The sequence below is a fragment of the Heteronotia binoei genome, chromosome 15 (assembly GCF_032191835.1).
Source record: "Heteronotia binoei isolate CCM8104 ecotype False Entrance Well chromosome 15, APGP_CSIRO_Hbin_v1, whole genome shotgun sequence".
Lineage (NCBI taxonomy): Eukaryota > Metazoa > Chordata > Lepidosauria > Squamata > Gekkonidae > Heteronotia > Heteronotia binoei.
The window spans coordinates 46,872,101-46,896,741 of record NC_083237.1 but is presented as its reverse complement, the minus strand read 5'-3'; positions in this window follow the sequence as shown (position 1 = coordinate 46,896,741).

Sequence of the window (24,641 nt, the reverse complement as noted above, 5' to 3'; positions counted from 1 at the left end):
CATTATGAGAAGACAAGGGTCATAGAATCATAGAGTTGGAAGGAACCTCCAGGGTCATCTAGTCCAACCCTCTGCACAATGCCATGTGCCAAATCAGGAAAGCAGTGGAAAGGACAGTAATACTGGGGGAAAGTTGAAGGGAGCAGGAAAAGAGGAAGATCAACATGAGATGGATTGACTCAGTCAAAGAAGCTATGCCCTCAATATGCGAGGCTGTTCATGATAGGATGTTTTGAAGGGCAGTAATTCACAGGGTTGCTTTAAGTCAGAAGCGACTTAAACTGACCTCTTTTTTTGGTCAAATCTAGCCCTCGCATTAATGTAATGGACAGGGCCTTTTTTGTAGCAGAAACACCTTTGCATGTTATGTAGCCAATGCTCCAAGAGGTTACAAGGCTCTTAGTGCAGGACCTACTGTAAGCTCTTGGAGGATTGGCTACAACAGGGGTGTGTGGCCTAATATGTAATGGAAATGAAAGGATGCTGGGTAGAATTGGTGGTGCTCTGCTCTCCATTGTCTATCATTCTACCTAAAACGTATGTGTGTGAAGTGGTTTTCAAGGCAAAAGACATTTAGAAGTGGTTTGCCATTGCCTACCTGTGTGTCACAACCCTGGTATTCCTTGGAGGTCTCCTATCTAAATACTGAGCAAGGCTGCCCCTACAAAGCTTCCGAGATCTGACAAGATCAGCTTAGCCTGGGCTATCTAGGTCAGGGCATACCTAAAATAGGCAAAGACTTTTAGCGAAGAAACAGGCGACATCCCAGCTTCTGCTTCTAGAAGTATGAATGGCTTAGTTCCAATATTCCCAAGGAGTTGCCTCTTTCCTTCTATCCCTTCACAGTTTCTAAGGTATTTGGACTGGCATTAACCACCTGTGTGCCATGTGCCAAATCAGGATCACTTTTATGAAGGCACAAGGCATACTAAGCAGCTGCTTAACAGTCTTCCCTTTCCTTCCTCCCTGAAAAGACACCATACCCAGAGTTTGAGCATCTTCGACTCAGATTTCAAACAGGTCTCAAGTTGATGCTTCATCATTTGTCAACTGCAGTGTTATCTGGTTATTTGTGTGTGTGAAACATTCACCACAGACCTGGTCTATTCATAGAGCTTTCCTATGGGCCAGCACTACCTGCCATTTCCATTTTCAGTAAAGGAGATTCACAAGGTTTAAATTATGAGTGGAAAGGTACTGGCTGGATTTTAGATTTTTTTTTTTTACAGTAAGAATCATAGAATAATACAATCATAGAGTTGGAAGGGACCTCCAGGGTCATCTAGTCCAACCCCCTGCACAATGCAGGAAACTCACAAATACCTCCCCCTAAATTCACAGGATCTTCATTGCTGTCAGATGGCCATCTAGGCTCTGTTCAAAAACCTCCAAGGAAGGAGAGCCACCACCTCCTGAGGAAGCCTGTTCCACTGGGGAACTGCTCTAACGGTCAGGAAGTTCTTCCTAATGCTGAGCGAGAAACTCTTTTAATTTAATTTCAACCCTTTGGTTCTGCTGGGGCCACAGAAAACAATGCTCTATGACAGCCCTTCAAGTACTTGAAGATGGTGATCATATAGGGTTGCCAATCCCCAGGTGGGGGCAGGGGATCCCCCGGTTTGGAGTCCCTCCCCCCGCTTCAGGGTCATCAGAAAGCAGGAGGGAATGTCCACTGAGCACTCTGCATTATTCCCTATGGAGACCTATTCCCCATAGGGTATAATGGAAAATTGATCTGGGACTCGTGGAGGGGGTGGGGTTGTTTTTTGAGGCAGAGGCACCAAATTTTCCACATAGCATCCGGTGCTTCTCTTCAAAATATCCTCCAAGTTTCAAAAAGATTGGACCAGGGGGCCCAATTCTATGAGCCTTCAAAGAAAGTGCCCCTATCCATCATTATTTCCAAATGGAGGGAAGATTTAAAAAGTGTACGGTCCCTTTCAATGGGATGGCCAAAACATTCCCTTTGGAGTTCAGTTCTCCTTGTCACATGCTTGCACCTGGCTCCACCCCCAATGTCTCCCGGCTCCACCCCCAAAGTCCCCAGATTTTTCTTGAATTGGACTTGGCAACCCTATGATCATATCACTTCTCAGCCGCCTCCTCTCCAGGCTAAACATGCCCAGAGTAGTTCAGCAGTGGAATTGGCAGCCTAGGAAGACGGTGAGCTCCCCCTCATTGGCAGTCTTCAACCAGCAGCTAGACCAGGGGTGGCCAAACTTGCTGAACATAAGAACCACAAAGAATAAACGTCAGATGTTTGAGAGCTGCAAGACATGAATGTCAGATGTTTGAGTGCTGCAAGGAAGATAGAGGAGGAGGGGAGGGGAAGGTGGGAAGAAAGCAACTTTAACTTTAAATGCATTCTCCAATCCGCTGACTGGCTTGGTTTGGAGAAGTGATTTAAAGAGATAAATACCAGGGCAGTGGGGGCTTCAAGAGCCACATGATATATGTGAAAGAGCGACATGTGGCTCCTGAACCACAGTTTGGCCACCCCTGCGCTAGACTAACACTTATCAGGGAAGCTTGACTGATCTGCATGGAGTAGGCGTTGGACTGGAGGGCCTGTTTGCCACTTCTAACTCTATGATTCTAAGGACTTTTCTGGCCAATGCTGACTTTTGGCAACCAGTAATAACAAGGTAAATTTGGGATTGATGAACCTGGCTGCTTTGGGTCTGTATGGTGAACCTCATGAAGTCTTCAATTGTGATATGTAGCCTCCTCTAAAAGAATGGGTTAACGCAGCCTATACCCTGAAGACAATTTTTTTGGTAGCAGGAACTCCTCTTCATATTAGGCCACACACCTCTGATGTAGCCAATCCTCCAAGAGCTTACAGGGCTCTTATTCCAGGGCCTACTATATGCTGTCAGAGGATTGGCTACATCAGAAGTAACATGGATACATGTCAAAATGTATCAGTGGTGGCAGCGGGTCCACCAAGCCTTTGCAGGGAGTAGGATGGATAGCATAGGGGAAGAGAAAAGAGTAAACAACAGACCCCCCCCCCCCCCCCGAAACCAGTTTCTGTATAACTGCCTACAAACACAGTGAAGTGCTGCATGGGATGTCTTGTGTTTTATCTCACACATTCCTGTCTCTCCTTTCCCAAGGTGTATTAATAGTTACTGCTGTTCTACCCAGTGCTGTCCTATGAAACCTACAACACCAGACACAGGATTTGTTATGTAAGTAGTGGGCATGGGAGGCCCTCTGTCAAGGCTAATGGTTTCCACCAGCATGCTTGCTACAGCTGAGGTTGGCGGCATAGATTGTGTGGAACGGATCGGCCAAGTCAATGCTAAATCAGAGAATAGTCCAGCTCAGAGCACAGGGCCAACTGAAATTAGGCCTCAATAAAGTTGCTGACTTTTCTCCCACCGACTGGGGCTGATAAATATTGTGCATTGCTTAGAATTTCAAAGGCTAACGTGTCTCTAATATAGAATTGCAATTATGGGGGAAGTTTCGCCTGTGGAAATAGCTGTGATACAACTGTTGTGCCCTTGTGGTCTTCTCTGTGCACCATGTGTGAGCACATGTTGCAATCACTGGAGCCGAACATTGAATGGCTGTTGGGCTCTGCATCTAAACAGCTTGAACACATCTATCATCAGGACCGGCCCTGCCACAAGGCAAGCTAGGCACTCGCTTAGGGCACTAGCCTTCTGGAGGTGCCGAATTGGGCACCCCCCATGTGACTTGGTAATATTATCAGTGCGTGGGGACACCAGAAGTTAACCTTGCCTAGGGGGCCAAAAAATGTCTAGGGTCAGCCTTGCCTGTCATAGGCTGAATTCAGACCTGCAGTTTAAGCCGGCACAGGGATGGGACCCAGGTGGATCAAAAAAGCATGTCCAAATGTGCATGTCTGCCTGCCGCCCTGCTCCTGCTCTCACCATCTGTAGGTGTCCCAGTCATGCCTCAAAAAGCTACCATTTTAGAAGTGATAGCAAATTGGAGAAGTGCCTTCAAGGCACCTTCCTAGCTGTCTGAACAGCTGGGGAGCACCAGAAATGCTGCAGTTCGTGCTTGAGCACTGTGGATGTTCCTCCAAGGTGTACACTGCCCAATCCTGCCCCAGCAGCAGGCCACGCACCATCTGGCCATCCCAGGGCACTTCTGTTTGTGCCAGCCCACTTCTGGGTCAGCACACTGCCACCCCAACCTGGCAGTCTGGACCCTGCCATAGAGATGTTTCCCCTGTGTAGCTGCAGAAATGCATTTTGCCCTGCTGCTGTCAACATTAGCAATGAAAGTATTACGTTAAAAGGACCCACACCACGTGAAAATAATTACACACCTAGAAACCTTGCAAGGTTTGGTGTTACTCACTGTGTCTCCTGAGTCCAGGCAAGCTTACACATAAAGAGTTGCTAAACAGTCTGGATCCAGGGCAGCTTGCTCATATGCTCTCTCACACAGCCTCGTAGGATTTGTAGATTATCCCCCATCATTTGCATAATTTAAAAGGGTAGGGGGTTGTAAACTTTTCTTTTTGAAAAACGATAAAAGGATGCCATGGTGCACTGGCTGAGCAATCTGACCCACCCAAGGACTCCGAAACGAGGGAGATCTAGTTCCCTGCTGCACATGTGCAAAAGTAGTCAAAATGAAATGAATCTAACAAAGCTATATAGTTTGCTTTCAAGTAGGTGGCAAACAGTAAGAACAGCATGAATGTACTGAAGACTGCTCACATGTAGAGCATACTGTTCAAACATGGAATGTTCACCTGGCAATCATTGTCTCCAGGCCTCCAATTCAGCAGAAGTACCCAGGAGCACAGCTCCTGAACCTTTCTGAGGGTTCCCCCTCCTCCTCCCCAACTTGTCCATTGAATAGTAGGTGCAGCTGCATAACAATCCCTGGATGAGCTCCACCACCTATTTTTCTACGAAGTGACCCCTGATTGTCACTGGCAGGGGTGGAATTCCAGCAGGAGCTGCTTTGCATATTAGGCCACACCCCCTGATGTAACCAATCCTCCAAGAGCTTACAAGGCTACATCAAGGAGCTCCTGCTAGAATTCCACCCCTGGTTACTGGAAACATCTCATCACACCTACTTTCTAAGCTACAGGGCTCGATGGGGACCAGGGTGTGGGCAAATGATGGGGGCCTGGGTGGAGAGAGCAGAGCAAACGTTTCTGTGGGGCTGGGAGCATCCTGCCTCTTTGCTTCTTCCTGAGGCCAGTGGAATAAAAATAAGTTGTGCATAACAAGCCAGTATATATCATTTGCCCTGAACTGGATGGCTTGGACTGGTCCAATCACACCAGAACTTGGAAGCTAAGCAAGGTCAGCCCTGGTTAGTATCTGGATAGGAGACCACAAAGGAATTACCAGGTTGCAACACGGAGGCAGGCAATGGCAAACCACCTCTGTTCGTCTCTTGCTTTGAAACCCCTATGGGGTCGCCATAAGTTTGCTGTGATTTAACAGCAAAAGCATTTATCTTTTATATAATACATACAGGCTGTCGAAATGAACTCTTTGTGGCACAGAATGATGATCATTATGTCTTAGTGGCAGGGTAGAAAGAAAGAGCAGATGAGAAGGTTCTTGACAAAGATTTCATAGATCCGGGAGACAGGCTGGTGTGACAGTCTCTTTTCTTTCTCTCCTCCCAGTCCTGTGGCCATCTTTGGGACATTTTTCGGCTTTGTTTTCTTAGTGTTAATTTCTATTGGATGTTACAAGATATGCAGGAAATCAGGAGGGCTCCCGCCACAAGAACCAATAATCCAACGCGTTCCGCCTCCACCTACTGCCCCTCCTGTGCCTACAACTTCGCCATGGATCCACTCCAGTGACCCACCGCCCTATAGTGAAGTAAGTGCGCATGGCATACTGGGGTGTCTTTTGGGGGGCATCCACACAACAACAACTTTATGTGAATCCTGGTGACCTGCAGGGACAACTGCCATGCGAGATAGGGGGTTGCAGAAAGGAAAGGAGGTAAGGTTGGTTGGTTGAAAAAGCTGGCTGGAAGATCACCCATTGGATGGTCAGTTTTAGCAGAAGATAAAATCTAGTCGTTCCTCAGCAAGTTTGTCTGCACCAACAAAAAAAAATGGTTTAGTACTTTGAAACTGAAGACATTGATAGGAAAACCATTAAAATTCGAACCAGTGGTTAAAAATGCAGTATCAGGTGGGGGCGCGAGGGGGAGGAAGAGCCAATCTGAAATATCATGCAAATTTTTATTTTTTTATTTTGCCTTTACCTCAAGGCACACTCCTGACCAGTATTGCCCAGGCTGACCTGTTTTTGCCACATCTCACAAGCTAAGCAGGGTCAGCCCTGGTTAGTTTTTGTATGGGAGACCACCAAGGAAACACACACATTCACACACACACACCTGCCCTCTACTGAATCAGACCCTCAGTCCATCAAAGTCAGTTTTGTCTACTCAAACTGGTAGTGGCTCTCCAGGGTCTCAAGCGGAGGTCTTTCATGTCACCTAATGCCTGGTCCTTTTAACTAGAGACATCAGGGATTGAACCTAGGACCTTCTGCATGCCAAGCAGATGCTTTACCACTGAGCCATGGCCAGGGCAGAGGCAGGCAATGGCAAACCCCCTCTGTTCTTCTCTTGCCTCAGAAACCTTAGGGGTTTGCCATAATCAGCTGCCGCTTGATGATACCTCACATACCCAGAGAGCAGTAGATTTTATCATTGCAAGAACCCTGTGAGGTAATTTAGCTGAGAGAGTCACTGGCCTTAAACCATTCAGTAAGTTTTGTGAATGTGTAGGGATTTGAACCTGGATCTCCACAATCATTCTTGCCTCTCTACAACACTAGGTGTCTCCTGAATAGCTTGCTGGCAGGAGAGAAAAAGGTTTGTCAAGAGGCCTACATTCAAGGGGATCCTTAGTTTCAAAAATCTCCACTGAAAATTCCTGATGACTGAGTAGGGAAAACTATAGAGAAAATGGCAACATTGAACGATTTTGTACCTTTTTCCTTTAGGTTGTAGGACAGCCATTCTTTTGCTCAGCTCATATGGTGAAGCTGCCCTGCTATGACAACATTGCAATGGGAGATCTTTCCTCTCAGGAGAGCGCTCACCATCATGGCCAGTGCTGAAGGCTCATTTCTGAAAGGCCTTCCATTTCTGCTGCTATTACCCTGGAATATTAAGAAAAACAGAAGAACAGCACTGATGGATCAGACCAAGAATGATTCCAGTCATGGCCTTTCCCTGTTGCTTATTCCAGCAATGCACTTTCCTACTTCTACGCATGGAGGTTCTGGACCAATCTACCATGAACAGCTAAATGCTTTATAAAGCATGATTGTAAAGCCATTTCAGCTGGTGACAATTGCTACCTCTTCCAGTGGTAATTTCTATTAAGTTGTGTATCGTGTGAAGGAACATCTATCTATGAGAGCCAGTTTGGTGTAGTGGTTAAGTGCACAGACTCTTATCTGGGAGAACTGGATTTGATTCCCCACTCCTCCACTTGCAGCTGCTGGAATGGCCTTGGATCAGCCATAGCTCTCATAGGAGTTGTCCTTGAAAGGGCAGCTGCTGTAAGAGCTCTCTCAGCCCCACCCACCTCACAGGGTGTCTGTTGTGGGGGAGGAAGGTAAAGGAGATTTTAAGCTACTCTGAGATTCAGAGTGAAGGGCGGGGTAGAAATCCAATATCTTCTATCTTCTTCTGAAAGAAGAAACATTTTTCAATACCCCCCAACTCTCCAAACTTAATCCTTGATCAGAATGAGCTTCTTAGAATGGCTTAACTGTTCAGCTGATTGCTAGCTTGGTACAGTGGCCTGGGAAGTGGCTTCTATGGCATTATATCCCACGGATGTCCCTTCCTTCCCAAGGCTCCGCCCTCAAAGTGTGTAGGGGTTTCTCAGCACAGAGTTAGCAACCCTAGCCACAAGGCATCGGATCTACCCTGGCTACGGAATTCCCTTCCCCTTTCCAGAACCTGAGGGCAATCTTGAATGTATTCAAGTGCCAGGTTAAGATCTATTTATTTTCCTTGTTCACGCTTGTCTCAATCTGGATAACTCAGGCTAACCTGATCTTTTCAGATCTCGGAAGCTAAGTAGGGTCAGCCCTGGTCAGTATTTGGATAGAAGACCACCAAAGAAGTCCGGGGTCTCTACATAGAGGGGCAGGCAACGGCAAACCACCTCTGAAGGTCTTCTGCCTTGAAAACCCCCTTGACTGATGGTTTGTTTTAATTGCAGATGTTTTATAGCTACTAGTGTGCTTGAATTGTTTTTAGTAGGATCAGTTGATGTTTGCATTCCCCCCCTCTCATCTGCATTGCTGTCTATATTGCTATAGGGTGTTTTTACACTGACAGTTTGCGACTCTCTATCACCCCATTAGAAACTCACCTTTTACATTACCTAATGTTCTCACAACTGTTTTATATTGTTGCTGCCTGAAGCATCTACATTTGTTTAGGTGAGTTGAGTTCCGGCTCTGCTGCTGCAACATTTTTCTCAAAACTAGTTTTGATTCGGTCATTTCTTTACAAGCGTTTCAAACTTGTATTATAGAAGTCTTCATGCATTTTAAAAGACTCCTACAAAAGCCACAAGGTGCAGTAATTTGCATGAGAACTGACAGCACTTGAAATTTTTACATATCATTGCTTGCCTTATCTTGTAATTTAAATTTGTATTGTTTTTGCAGTGTTGACACCATTTCCAAGCAATCATATACATTTAACTAAGCACTGGTATTCCGTCTGCCCTCTGATCAGAGACACCCCCCCCTCCGCAAACTGAAACGCTTTCAGCAGGAAATATAGAAGTTTGGCTATGCAAAATGAGCAAATCCACAAATGTAAAAGGAAAATAATTAAAACAGAACGGTGGCAGGCAATTTGAAGACTCTAAAACTCTGGATCAAACTGAATGTAAAAACACCCATAAACTCCATCGTGAATCACCTCAGGAGCTTATGTAAGGGAGGCAGCAGGGCTTTTTTTGAGCAGGAATGCAGTTCTGGCTGGCTCAGCATCAGGATGTGTGGCCTAATATGCAGATTAGTTCCTTCTTGGCATTTCTACAAAAAAAAAGCCCTGTGTGAAACCATGGCAACATCAGGGGATGTGTCCTAATATGCAAATAAGTTCATGCTGAGCTTTTCCTACAAAAAAAAAGGAGCCCTGTGTGAAACAATGGCAACATCAGGGGATGTGTCCTAACATGCAAATGAGTTCCTGATGGTTTTTCTCTACAAAAAAAAAAAAAGCTCCAGGAGACAGTCTATGAATACATAGATCTGGAAGGGACAAGAAATTCCAAGTCCGAGGATGTGATTTCTCTATCTGATTTGGTCCCAGTGTTTCTCACCTTGGTAACTTACAAGGCCTGGGAAATTATGAGAAACGTTCTGCTGTACCAGGAAGGCTGTTTTCAGGCAAAGTGTTGCTGCATACTGGAAGTCTGGCAAACACATGTAGATCCTTCCAAGGCATGAGCCTTTCCATGTTGTCAGAACAGGGCACTGTGCATTTTTTTCTAGGGCAGCCAACCTCCAGGTGGAGGCTGGGGATCTCTTGGAACGATAACTGATCCCCAGGCCACAGAGATCAGTTCCCTTGAAGAAAACAGCAGCTTTGGAAGGTGGACTCAAATTGCAGGACTCCCTGTTGTGCTCCCTCCCCAAACTCCATCCTCCCGAAGCTCCCTGCCAATCTTCAGGAATTTCCCAGGATGGCGTTAACAGCCCTATTTTGCACACATGAAGAGTCTTGGTACACGCAAGCCTACCAGGGTGCTGGATCATGTATATCTGCATGTGAAATACATGTGGTTCCCATTCAGGAAGCTTGGTGACCACGTGTATCAGGAGCACTTTACGTAGGACGTATCCTGATATACCTGAATGTATTATCTGAAAAGGCATATTGTACAGAAAGCAGTCTTCTCTGCTGCCCTTCCCAGGCTGCTTATCTATTGCTTCACCTTTGCCCAGATGATTTAATAGCTTCAATGTCTCTTCAGCAGCACCAAGAAGGCAGGCTCCAGAGGGCAATGAACGCATCACCTGGCAGCTGTTCCTTCACAAGACTTGGCAACCCATTGAGTTTATAGACTAGGACTAGGCGTGGTGAGCAATCACCAGGCAGTATAATCTGACTCCTGCAAGTTTTGCACATCCTTAGATCAGGGGTGTCGAACTCATTTGTTCTGAGGGCTGGATCTGACATAAATGAGACCTTGTTGGGCCGAGCCATGTTGGGCCGGGTGTGTACCTATTTAAGATTAGATAGGAGAGATATAAACTTTATAAAGGACACAGACAAACACAATTAACTATTTTAAAAAAACAACCTTAAAATCAATCATACTTAAAACATTAGCATTCGTTGGTCCCATGGTATCCAGGGGCAAAGGAAGCTCTGGTTCTTTTCTTCCTTCCCCAGGGGACCAGGAGGAGGAGCCTCAGCCAATAGAGGGAAGAGAGGCTTGGCCCAGTAGCTCTGCTGTGCGATTGAGAGAGCCTGGCAAAACAAGCAATCCCTTCCCCCCTTCCTCTGCAAGGGAGAAACCTCAGCCAATTGAGAAAATAGACTTGCTCTGTCGCTCCTGTGCGATAGAGCAAGCCTTGCAAAACAAGCTGTTATGCAGAAGGAAGCAAGAGAGAGAGAGAAGGAAGCAGATGATAGCCAGTTGCTTGGGGGCCTGATAGGAGCCCTCTGAGGGCCTGATTTGGTCCCCAGGCTGCATGTTTGTCATCCCTGCCCTAGATTGTCAGGAATGGAGCTAAATCCATGACACTTCCCTCGTTCCTCCCAGTGGTGCTAGCAGTCAGACCCCTCCTTTTGCTGAGGGGCAGTTTATTGCTTGAAACCATAAACACTCTAACATATTATCTCAAACAGGGCTCCTTTTTTGCAGAAAAAGCCCAGAATGGTCTCATTTGCATATAAGGCCACACCCCTGGCATTACCATTGTTCCACACGAGGCTTTTTTGTATTAAAAACCCAGCAGGAACTCATTTGCATATTAGGCCACACACCCCTAATGCCAAGCCAGCCGGAACTGTGTTCCTGTGCCTTCCTGCTCAAAAAAAGCCCTGATCTCAAATATCATAAGTGCATTACACTGCCTGGCCCAAAATGACACAAAATGGATGCCAGCCAGTGCCAAGTTTAGAAATGATAAAAGGAAGTACTTCTTCACCCAAAGGGTAATTAACATGTGGAATTCACTGTCAGAGGAGGTGGCGGCGGCTATAAGTATAGACACCTTCAAGAGGGGATTGGATAAGCACATGGAGCAGAGGTCCATCAGTGGCTATTAGCCGCAGTCTATTGTTGGAACTCTCAGTCTGGGGCAGTGATGCTCTGTATTCTTGGTGCTTGTGGCGGGGTTGCACAGTGGGAAAGCATCTAGCCCCACTGGTGAACCTCCTGATGGCACTTGGGGTTTTTTTGGCCACTGTGTGACACAGAGTGTTGGACTGGATGGGCCATTGGCCTGATCCAACATGGCTTCTCTTATGTTCTTATGTCCTTAAGTTTAGAAGTGTGAGGAAGATCTTGCATTAAGCAAGGGGTTGGACAAGATGGCCTGTATGGTCCTTTCGAAACCTGGTAGCTTTCCCCATCTGGTACTTACAGGGCCATCAAGCACCATTTACACCTATAGTCAATCTCAGGAAAACTTCTCCCAAATCATTGTCCACCTCCGAAAAACCTATCAAGTTATTGTTTTGAGGGCAAATACCTCCACTTATCCCAGGGAGCATTTTGCTCTATAAATTATGGCATCTTGCTCCATAGCAGTGTGTATGTTCCTGGTACCAACAGCATTCACCCCTACTTTGTGGGTTTCTTCTCTTCAGCTTGTGAAATGCTGGTTGTTTTGTTGTTGCTTCCATGGACCTCTACAAGATCTGGTAATTATAGCCCCTTTCACCTCAAGTATTCCTGCACCTCCCTGTTTTTCTCTTAGCTAGCTTACGTGTTTTAAGTGTGTTTGGGTGTGTGTTTTGCCATTTTATTTCTCTTTTAATAAAAAGTCTTTCCAATTGAACATCTGCCTGATTTATTTGAGAGTTTGCTTAAAGGAGGAAAATCCTTGTCTGCATTGGCAGAGATCTCATTACCTGCCTCTCGCTCTATCTTAAACTAATTCCGCTCAATTAGACAGGAGACTGCTTCTTTGGTTAACAGTGGGTTGCACTCCCAAGTTGTTTTTCTGCTGAAAAAAAGGGGGGAAATGGAGGGATTCATTTTAAGGCTGCCAACCTCCAGGTAGAGCAGGAGGAGAAAGCCACACAGGCATTCACGTTAAATCAACCTCAAATACTTAATTCAATTATTTATATGGCAACTTATTCATAGAAAATACAGTGTATCACAAAGTGCAAAGAAAAACTACTCCCAAGCCTATATTGATATCCGACAGTCTGTTCCTTGAAACTGGAGTCAGGAAGTAATGTGCAATGCCGTGGAAACAGAGTCCAATGCTCCAATTCTTCTCTGTTAGCCAATATCTGGATGGAATGCAGCAAGGCAATAAGACGCAACAGGGATGCGCTAAATGCCCTGTTTCATGCAAGGCTTCAACAAGTTTTAAGTAAACTTTTCCAGGCTCCAGCTGCACTGCTTTTCTCCGCTTCAACTTCTCTGCAGCGCTTCCTGTTCTCTTTCCCAGTTCAGAAGCAAACTCTTCCCCTGCACATGCGTGCACAGGCTAGGAAGGAAAGCACACATGCGCAGAGGAAGGGTTTGCTTCTGAACTGGGAAAGAGAACAGGAAGCGCTGCAGAGAAGCTAAAGCGGAGAAAAGCAGCGCAGCTGGAGCCTGGAAAAGTTTATTTAAAACTCGTTGAAGCTTCGCATGAAACAGGGCATTTAGCGCATCCCTGTTGCGTCTTATTGCCTTGCTGCATTCCATCCAGATATTGGCTAACAGAGAAGAATTGGAGCATTGGACTCTGTTTCCACGGCATTGCACACTACTTCCCGACTCCAATTTCAAGGAACAGACTGTCAGATATCAATATAGGAATGGTTGTTTCGGGAGTAGGGTTTTTTTACACTTTGTGATGCACTGTATTTTCTATGAATAATTTGCCATATAAATTATTGAATTTCTAAATATTTGAGGTTGATTTAATGTGAATGCCTGTGTGGCTTTCTCCTCCTGCTCTACCTTTTCATGTTACTCTGTTTGGTTGCTATAACCTCCAGGTAGAGCCTGGAGATCTCCCACTATTACAACTGATCTCCATGTAATTGATATAATTTCCCCTGGTGAAAATGGATGCTTTGGAGGGTGCACGCTCTGGCATTTTACCCTTATCTGGTCCCTTCTCCCCCAAACCCTGAGCTACTTGTATTCCACCCCCAAAATCTCCAGGGATTTCCAAATCCAGAGCTGAAAATGATAACCCTAGTCCTCTTTGACCATCCAACTAGAATGTGCAACTCCTTGTTTATAGGACCTGCATGGACAACAGCCACATGGGACAACAGCTGCCATAAAGAGAAGGACTGAGTGAAAAAACTGGTTGGAGGCAACCCCTTTTCTTCTGATTTACTCATTGTTCAGGTTCAGGGTTAAAACCAGGAAGTCTGAAACACCTTTAATATCACATTTTTAAAATGCATCCACTCTGAGTGAGGTTATTTAGGGTTGCCAGTCTGTAGGTGGTACCTGGAGATCTCCTGGAATTACCACTGGTCTCCAGGTTACAGAGGTCAGCTTTCCTGGAGAAAATGGCCGCTGTGCAGGGTAGACTTTAGGGCGTTGTACCACACTGAAGTCCCTCCCCTCTCCAAAGTCTCCCCTTTCCAGGATCCACCCCCAAAATCTCCAGGGATTTCCCAATCAAGAGCTGACAGTGCTAGATAACTTAGAATAATTATGCTGATCCCTTGAATTCCCCCGGAAACTCAAATGCTGACACTGTGCAATTTGCAGTGGGTGACAATGCTCTGCCTCAGATCTATGGCAGCTTTACTCTCCATGGGCTCCTTCCCTAAGCACGGTTCTTTCTGCAACCCCCTGCACTGAACTGCAGCATCCTCACTTTCCCAAGCCCCATTTCCATATCCCATCTGTGAACGGAGCTGCTCTGCATTCTCCAGCTTGCATTCTGGCTGCCACGCCTTGTTTGTACCTGGAGGTCTTTCTGTCCCTGCCTTTGAAGTCGCCCTTCTCTGGTCTTTGGACTGCAACTCTGGCATCAATCCAGCTATCCCTTCCTCATCTGGCCAAACTGGCTCAAGAAATATTTGAGGACTTTGGGGGTGGAGCCAGGAGACTTTGGGTGGGGCCAGGAGCAAGTGTGTGACAAGCACAACTGAACTCCAAATGGAGTTTTGGCCATCACATTTAAAGGGTCCAATCTGTTTGAAACTTGGAAGGTGTTATGAGAAGAGGCACTGGATGCTCTACTGAAATTTTGGTGCCTCTACCTCAAAAAAAACAGCCCCCCAGAGCCCCAGATACCCATGGATCAGTTCTCCATTGTCCCTTATGGAAATCAGTCTCCATAGAGTATAATGGAGTGCCCAGCAGACATCCCCCACCCCACCCCTGCTTTCTGATGTCCCTGATACCCCTGAAGCATGGGAGGGGCCTCCAACTGGGGATTGGCAACCCTACTACCTAGGGTTGCCAAGTCCAATTCAAGAAATATCTGGGGATTTTGGGGGTGGAGCCAGGAGACTTTGGGGGTGGAGCTAGGAAACATTAGGGGTGGAGCCAAGATCAAGGCTGTGACAAGCATCATTGAACTCCAAAGGAAGTTCTGGCCATCACATTGAAAGGGATGGCACACCTTTTCAATGCCTTCCTTCCATAGGAAATAATGAAGGATAGGGGCACCTTCTTTTGGGGCTCATAGAATTGAACCCCCTGGTCCAATCTTTTTGAAACTTGGGGGATATTTTGGGGAGAGGCACTAGATGCTATACTGAAAATTTGGTGCCTCTACCCCAAAAGACAGGCCCCCCCCCAGAGCCCCAGATTCCTGCAGATCAATTCTCCATAATTTTCTATGGGAATAAATCTCCATAGGGAATAATAGAGTTCCCAGCAGACATTTCCCTCCCCTCCCCCTGCTTTGTGACGACCCTGAAACGGGGGGAGGGCCTCCAAACCGGGGGATCCCCTGCCCCCACCTGGGGATTGGCAACCCTACTACTACCTCAGGGCAGGTCCCAAGAAGCCTCTTGGTTCCCCCCGAAGCCAGGGCCAGCTCGCCCACTAGGCAAATTAGGTATTTGCCTAGCGGGCTGGGTGGGAAAGCACTACATTGGGCTCTCCCTCCCCCCTCCTGGCACCCAAGACAAATGCCTTATTGCCACGGGGCAATTAGGCTGCAGCAGTGGTGAGCAGGCCACCTCTCTTACCCCCCAGCACACTCAGATGTCAGCCCCATGCTTACCCTCTTCCGTTGGTCATCAGAATAGCACTCTCTTAATGGAGAGCAAAACGCCACCCCTCCCTCCTCGGTGTGCTCAGAGCAGCAATGCTAGTCTCGCGCTTACCCACTTCAGCCGGCAATCGCAATAAACCATTCTCTTAATAGAAAGCAGAAAGAGCCTTCACTCTCACCCCTCACTTCTGAAACAGGAAGGGAGGATGGTAGCAAAGTCTTGTTCTGCTCTCTATTAAGAGAGCACTATTCTGATGCCTGGTAAAGCCGGTAAGCATGAGGCTGGTGTCTGAGCACACTGGGGGTGGGGGGGGGGGGCAACTGAATGGAGAGGAGTGCGGCGGATTGGAGTGGAGCACAGAGAAAAGGGAAGGGGGTTGGCCTGGGGGTGCCAGGCAGTAAGAGTGCATGGAGTGCTGCATGCTAGGGCCGGCCCTGCCTGAAGCTGCTAAACTGGGAAATCAGCTTTGTTCTGGGCATGAGGGAGAGTCACATTTTCAAGGACAGATTGCAGGCCCTACCTGGCCGCTCTGCAGACTTGCTTACTTAAAGGGGAGAGGCATTCGAATCCCTCTGGGCTGCTCTCTTGTGGCATAGGATCTCACACACCAGGTACTATATTGCTCTTCACATTTTTCCTAGGGTAGGGTTGCCAATCCCCAGGTGGGGGCAGGGGATCCCCTGGTTTGTAGGCCCTCCCCCCGCTTCAGGGTCAGCAGAAAGCAGGGGGGATGTCTCCATTATTCCCTATGGAGACCGATTCCCAAAGGGAAACAACTGTTGAACTTTTTTAAAAAAATTAAAAGTATTTATTTAAGCTGGGAATGGCTGTCTATAACTGTGTTGCATCCTACTGTATCTTCCTGGAGTCTGGAAAATAGTTTTGCTGCCCTCCTTTGAAGACGGTTATTTCTGTTTTCATATATACAGCGTTTCAATGAACAAGGCCCCTAAGGGACACACAGGAAACAGAAAAGAGGTATTATTTATTTCCCTCCTGGATTTTGAAGTTGGTTTTGCACAGGGCTTTTTTTTGTAGAAAAACCCAGCAGCAGCTTATTTGCATATTAGGCCTCACTCCCTGATGTCACTGTTTTGTAAAAAAAAAAAAAAAAAGACAGAAGCAGCAGCCCAGGAGGGACTTGTTTGCATATTAGGCCACACCCCTTAACTCCAAGCCAGCCAGAACTGCATTCCTGCTCAAAAAAAGCCCTGGTTTTGCAGATAGTGAAGCTTAGAAGTTATGCACAGGCTATCTTCACAACACACTATATACTTCCTCAAGAGAATGCTCTTTAATCAACAGGATTTATTAATCATTGTTCTGAACTGATTACTTTCTGCAAGATCATAGATCATCATTTTAAGAGGTCACCTAGAAGGTGCCCTACTTGCTCCAAACCAGGAAGCAAATGGATGCTGCAAGCACATGGAAAATTACTCATTTTTTTTTTCCACCACAGATTGGTGGAGTGACTCAGCATGCCTGGACAAGGAGGGTGCTGCTACGTCAGTCTAAGTGTGAGTAGGTGTTATTTCCTTGAATAAAGTGACTCTGTCTTAACCTGGGAGCTGCCCTTGGACCCCCTCTCCCCTCTCCCTTTGTCCTCTCACTTGGTGCACATGGCCTTCCATGGAGACAGCTCTGCAGGTCTCTCCTGTAGAAACAATGCCCTCATAATCCCATATAAATAATGCAGGATTAGCTGGCCATTTGCAATAGGGACTCTTTAGATTAAGCTTCTTTCTTCTTTGACTGGGCAAATATCTGAATACAATTAACTGCTTTGATTAAAGCAGACCAAGAGATTAAAGCATCCTTCCCCCATCAAACATGAATACTTATTTAGAAAAAAAATGTATTTTCATGCAACAGTTCTTGGGTCGGACAACAGCTTTAAGAAAATCCAAGACTCTTCATTAAAATCAGAAAAAAAAAACCAACCACAAATGTTTTGGCCTGGCACCAAAGGAAGGTAAGTGCTTCAAGTAGAAGAATATTCCAAAGGTGAGGCACTACCACCAAAAAAGCCCTGCCTTTGCACACTACCTGCCTTCTCTTTGTAGGAGGGGGTACAGGGAACTGGAGTTCAGAATCTTAACTGACAGGCTGGATATGGTTATCTCTGGAAATTCTAAAAGATTTGGCATGGACCCTGAGAAGTTGAGGCTGGGAGTGAGGAGGGACTTCAGTGGGGTACAGTGCGACACATCTTCCAAAACAGCCCTTTTCTCCAGGGGGACTGATATCTGCATTCTGGAGATCAGTTGTAATTCTGGGAGATCTCCAGGCCCCACCTGGAGGCTAATAACATAAACCCAAAGGGCTCCTATGACCAAAATTACTGTAATAATAAATATACATTTATTACAAGAAAGACAGGCAAACACTACAATCCTCAATATGTAGCCATTGAAACTCAGTCCAATCAAAAAATACATATTAATCATGTAGATTCCTGTAGATTCAATGTAGGCAGTCATGTTCCAATGTCATCAAATCCCATGAAAAAAATATGTATGTGACAGGACAGCTGGTATTCCACTTCCTGGCTTTGAGCCATGTGAGCATTTGCCTGTAAGAAAGGAAGCCAGTAATAATTTCTGTTCATACAAGTGTACATGAAAGTTGTGTTTTTATCCTGTTTTACACTATATTAATTTTGTACTGCTATTTTTATGCCAATAAAGGCTGACTTGACTTGACATTGGAACATGACTGCATACATTGAATCTACTGGAATCTACATGATTAATATGAACTGAGTATTTTATTATTGTACTGTTTCATTGGCTATATATTGAGGATTGTAGTATTTGCCTGTCTTTCTTGTAATTAGGGTAGCCAATCCTCAGGTGGGGGCAGGGGATCCCCTGGGTTGGAGGCCCTCCCCCCGCTTCAGGGTCGTCAGAAAGCGGGGGGAGGGGAGGGAAATGTCTGCTGGGAACTCTATTATCCCCTATGGAGATTTATTCCCATAGAAAATCATGGAGAATTGATCTGCGGTTATCTGGGGCTCTGGGGGGGGGCTGTTTTTTTGGGTAGAGGCACCAAATTTTCCGTATAGCATCTAGTGCCTCTCCCCAAAATAACCCCAAGTTTCAAAATGATTGGACCAGGGGGTCCAATTCTATGAGCCCCAAAAGAAGGTGCCCCTATCCTTCATTATTTCCTATGGAAGGAAGGCACTGAAAAGGTGTGCCGTCCCTTTAAATGTGATGGCCAGAACTCCCTTTGGAGTTCAATGATGCTCATCACAGCCTTGATCCTGGCTCCACCCCTAATGTCTCCTGGCTCCACACCCAAAGTCTCCTGGCTCCACCCCCATAGTCCCACCTGGAGGCTGGCAATCATAGGACTCAACAAGGCAGCTGGCACCAGGTATACAAATACCTTTATGAGAACATGGAGGCCCTGTGGGATGGCCTGCCCATTATCCACAATGCAGCTGAGGCACATTTTGAAGTGTTAACACAAGGCTAGAGATGTGTGTTTTCTCCCCCTAGCTTATAAGTCCATCCAGCAATGTGTTCAGTTGGGTAAATGTCCTCATTGAGATGGTAAAAGAGGGTAAAAAGCTTCAAAGGGCAACTATTCATTCTCTGGGGCATAATGTGCCTAAATGGAAACCTTTTGAATATACAAAATAGCTTGTTAAAAGACTCGGATATCAAAGCCCGATTCATGTTACTTATTTACAGAGACCAGACTCTGATGCTTTAGGCATGCTGGGTGAAGAGTGAACAGGGCTCCCCACCCCACCCCCACCCCCCAACCAGCCAATGGCCTCACCCCAATCCTCCCCCTTTCTAGTCCTCTGAGAATAAATGCAGGCTCTTATTTCTTGAAGATATTGCCTGTATCACAAGTGCAACATTGACACATTTTGAAGTTCCTTTCATCTTTCGGCTGAATCTGAGTACACCCACTGAATCAGATAAAGGCTGCCTTGCAAAGAGACCCGTTCTTCCTGAACAGGACATAATAGAAGCCAATGAAGACCCCCACAGCAGTATCTTATCAAGCTCATGACCAATCTGCCTGGCTCACTTAACTTTTTTTGAGGACTTTTTGGTGAGTCTCCTGGTCTGTGACAAGTGGTTTCGGAAAGCCCAATGACACCTGGCTAAAAGGGTTCCTTTTGCCATGAAAAAGATGGAAGTAAACCAAGCCAATTACCAGCAGGGTGAGCAGCGACAGCAGCAGCCACATGGTTCTGTGTTTGTGTGAGAAGAGACAGTTTGGTGGTCAACTCACTGTTCTGAGCAAACACGTCCAGTGATGGTCCATGTGGCCATCAGGGCATCAGCTCAGCTGGTGAAAACAATACTTGTATAACTCCTTCCTTTCCAGAAGAAGCCCAACAGGAACTCATTTGCACTTTGACCCAACGTTTGGAGCCAGTGAGCAATTTCCAGATAGAAAGAGTGGTGCTTTGTGGACAGGGAACAGAGCAGGGTTTGCAGCTCTGGGTTAGGAAATACTTGGAGTTTTGAGGGGTGGACGTTGGGTGGGGGGAAGGGTTTGGGAAAGCGAGGGGCCTCAGCAGGATACAATGCCGCAGAGAGCAGCCATTTCTCTAGGCGAACTAATCTCTAGAACAGAGGGTCCAAATCCAGGTGAATACATACCCTACAGAGAGGAGCTCCATTTTACTTAGCATTCATCAGTGTTCAGTCAAAATATGCCACCAAAGACAGTCAGATGCCTCTTCGTGGATAGCACTATTGTTATGCTAAAGCAATATAGTTTTTCTACGCATAGTCCACGACAGGGCTTTTTTTTTTGCAGAAGAAACCCAACAGGAACTCATTTGAATATTAGGCCACACACCCCTCACCAAATGTTTCACACAGGGCTTTTTGTAGAAAAAGTCCAGCAGGGACTCATTCGTATATTAGGCCACACCCCCTGACACCAACCCAGCTGGAACCACATTCCTGTGCATTCCTGCTCAAAAAAAGCCCAGGTCCACAACCAGATCATCTTGTAGGGTTGCCAAGTCCAATTCAAGAAATATCTGGGGACTTTGGGGGTGGAGCCAGGAGGCATATGGGGTGGAGCCAAGATCAAGGCTGTGACAAGCATAATTGAACTCTAAAGGGAGTTCTGGCCGTCACATTTAAAGGGACGGCACACCTTTTCAATGCCTTCCTTCCATAGGAAATAATGAAGGATGGGGGCACCTTCTTTGGGGGCTCATAGAATTGGACCCCCTGGTCCAATCTTTTTGAAACTTGGGGGGTATTTTGGGGAGAGGCACTATATGCTATACTGAAAATCTGGTGCCTCTATCCCAAAAACACCCCCCCTCCCAGAGCTCCAGATACCCACAGATCAATTCTCCATGATTTTCTATGGGAATAAATCTCCATAGGGAATAATAGAGTTCCCAGAAGACATTTCCCTCCCCTCCCCCCCGCTTTCTGATGACCCTGAAGCAGGGGGAGGGCCTCCAAACCGGGGGATCCCCTGCCCCCACCTGGGGATTGGCAACCCTATCATCTTATCTGCAGAGGAAAACCCAGGGACAAATGATTGCTATGACATAATGATAGTGACATATAATACAATGAGGTGTGTATGCATCAGGAGCATGCTGGGTCCTATTGAGAGCGTTTGATGCACCCACTGCCCTTTCCACTGCAGACAGGCCCTGTCCACTACTGTTCATTTTACACTTACTGTAGGCAAGGAGGGATGGGGAACGTTCCATTCAGACCGGAAAGGCTGCAGGAAACCCCTTTGTGTGTTGTCTACATCAGGCACATGGAGGGGATTACAGAGCAGTGCTACATACATAATTAATGCATAAAATTCAATTAATGAGGCATGCAGTGATTTTGTGCTGCTAAACACAATTTGGATTAGGAAGAGCCCAGCTATCACAGCCTGTGCCTTTTCTCATTCAACCTCACCCAGTTTTCTTCTTCATTGTCGCCCCCATGCCACGCATGAGAATCCCTGTGGCCACCACTGGAACAGGGTTGCCATGTCCTTCCTGGCCACCAATGTGGGAGAGGGGGGTAGGATTGCTAGATCCAGGTTGAGAAATTCCAGGAAATTTGGAGATGGAGTCTGGAGAGGGGAGGGACCTCAGCGGAGTACTGCTTATAAAGTCCATCCTTCAAAGCAGCCATTTTCCGCGGGGCGACTGATCTCTGTTGTCTAGAGATGAGCTGTAATTCCAGGGGATCCCCAGCAATGTTCCCTCTAAGCTGCAGAGTCTTGTGAGCAGTGGTGGAATTCTAGCAGGAGCTCTTTTGCATAGTAGGCCACACACCCCTGATGCAGCCAATCCTCCAAGAGCTTACAAGGCTCTTTTATGTAAGCTCTTGGAGGACTGGCTACATCAGGGGTGTGTGGCCTACTATGCAAAGGAGGTCCTGCTAGAATTCCACCCCTGTTTGTGAGCAAAAATTCTGCCTTGTGAGCTACTGGCGTTAAAGTTGTGAGCTACTGCGTAAGTTAGTGTGTTCTGGGGCCATTTTTCCTCAGCTAAGACAAAAATGTGTGAGCTAGAGGCTAAAAATCTGTGAGCTATCTCATGCTAACTCAGCTTAGAGCAGGGGTGTCCAACCTTTTGGCTTCCCTGGGCCACATTGAAAGAATTGTCTTGGACTGCACATAAAATACACAAACACTAATGATAGCTGAAGTTGAGCTTAAAAAGGTCCATGCACATTTTTTTTGTGATATCCGCCACCACATATAAGCAGAAAGGGGGGGGTGTCAGTAAAAAAATCATCCCATCCCTCCTAGAAACACAGAGCAGAGGAGCGTCTCCATTTTGGGGACAGCAAGCCCAGCTCCACCACACACATCCCACCTCCAACCTTCACAGAGAGAGGCCAACAGCCCCCCGACAGGGAAAACTCCCACCCCACCCTACAAGCCCACCCAGGAGCTTGGAAGGCTGGCTCTGCTACTCCCCAACTTTCCCAGAGAGGGGCCCACAGCCACCCCTGATACTTCCAGAGCGCAGCCGAAGGTTCTTTGTCTTGGGTGGGAGATCCAGAGGGGCCACAGCAGGAAGAAAGAAGAGCTGGAGAGCGCCCAGGAGCAAAGGAAGAACACTCACACACACATGCTCTGAGTCAGCTCTGGGACCCTCTCTGGTGGAAGGGGGGTGGGAAGCAAGCAGGAGGAAAAAGCAACCAGATGTAGCCTCAGTCCCAGAATCTGCTGCTGCTGCAGCACACAGTTCTAGATGCTGTTTTAAGAAAATTTATGAGTTTGTGTTGGGGCAGCATTCAAAGCCATCCTGGGCCACAGGTTGGACAAGCTTGGCTTAGAGGGAACACTGATCCCCAGATGAGGTCCCACCTAGAGGTTGGCATACCTAGGTACAAACCAGAGGCTGAGCATGCAATTCTCAGGCAATGTCAAGCATGCATATTTCTGTGTGCCATGATGGTTCCTGAGACAAAGAGCAGATCACCAACCGCTCCTGCTCCCCCCTCCTTTACAACCTAAGGGCAAGTAATAAATCCATCTGGCCCAAGGATGTTTAGGTTAGTCTGGCTGGTAACAGTGTGATGCGCCTCTCCCCCAGATTCACACAGACAGGTCTTATCTGGCCTCAGAAAAAGTGTGAGAAAGGGAGATGTTTTTAATAGCCTACATTCCTTAGTAATAAAAGAGATACTATGTAGTAACCTTTGAACCTGTGACTCAAATTGCATCTGTATGATACCCTTTGAAGCTATCCTATAAAGTAACTATGTAAGTCTGCATACGTCATTACTTCCAAGGATTCTGTCCTTGGTAAAGCTTTTGGGTTTCTACAATAAAGCAACTTTTGATTCAATAACAAAAGACTGATTATTGAGAAATATCGATGCTTGACAGGCAAGCTCAATGCAAATTTCTCTCTCTGCCTCTGACAAACAGCATGAGACATCCGGATGTGGAAATTCATTTAGGGGTGCACAGGTTTGAGTGGAACCAGTTCTGGGTGAGAGAGAATCCCATGGGTTCTGATTCACCAATAAATACAGGAAATCCAGAATTCCCACTTTTCCAAAACCCTGAAGGAGAAGACATAGAAAACAGTGCTTTAGAATTTCTTTCTTTCTTTTTAATTTAATAAAAGTTAACAGAAATGTAACAAAAGGGGATTGTTTTTTTGGAGTAGCAACAGGGGTATAATGGGTACCACAGAGTCAAAGAAGTGTACGATATCTGGTTCTCGAAGGAGCTATCTCCCTATGCACAGAGTTACAAAGAGTATAAAATAGGTTATGCTAAAACACACACGCCAGAAAGTGTAAACATAAGGAAATGTGGAGACACAAGTGATCACCATGCCAGACAAACACTTGGAGAGGTAGAAACCGACTGAGACAAAAGGAAACCAAGGGAAAGCTCTTCTGTTTTTCTTTCATGTTTTGGTAGTTCAGTCCTCCAAGGTAGCAAAAGTTTGTCAGAAATTATTCTCAACAGGGTAGTTAAGGGGAACTGTCAGTTTAGTGAAACAAAGTTTGAGTCCGGTGGCCCCTTTAAGACCAACCAAGTTTTATTCAAGATATAAGCTTTCATGTGCACGCTCACTTCTTCATATGCATTGCAATATCTGAAGAAGTGCTGCTTCCGAACCAACATGGCTTCCCACCTGCATCTATTAGTTTATTGTTAGCAACTTCAACAGTATTTCCAAATCTCTCAGGAATCTTAGTGTTTGTGGGAGGAGTGTCGTTTGGTGGTTTCAGGGAGTGGTGGTGTCACAAGTCAGGACCAGTCAGACCTGATCCTCTTGCTACCCCCCACCTTCTTTTGATCCTTCTGCATACCATTGCTGTTCACTAGCATTCTTTTAAACAATTGTTTTATTTAAATTCAGCTACTGTAATGCAACCTGTTTCCCACCTTGGGCTTCCCTTGCAGCCATGGTTCCTACGCACGTCACTCCATGCACCCTGCTTCATTGCTTGATGCAACCCCTGCCATCTTGATTTTAATGCTCCTTGAAGTCAACATGGCCACCACTGGTACAGAAACATGGTAGAGCATATAGAAAAAAAATAAACAGGTGGTAGAAAAGGTTGCAAAAGAAGGCATTCTGGCTGCAGAGTCTGTCCCCGCCGCCACACACACACTTTGAAACTCCCTGAAAGATCAGGGCCAAACCTAGTAAATATCTTCCTAGCTGCAAATATCCACTAAGATACTGGAAGCATTCTAAACCTACACAGTGCCCTCTTGAGTTTACCACAGGGAAATTCTTGCCATTCTTATCACTTAAATATATCAAC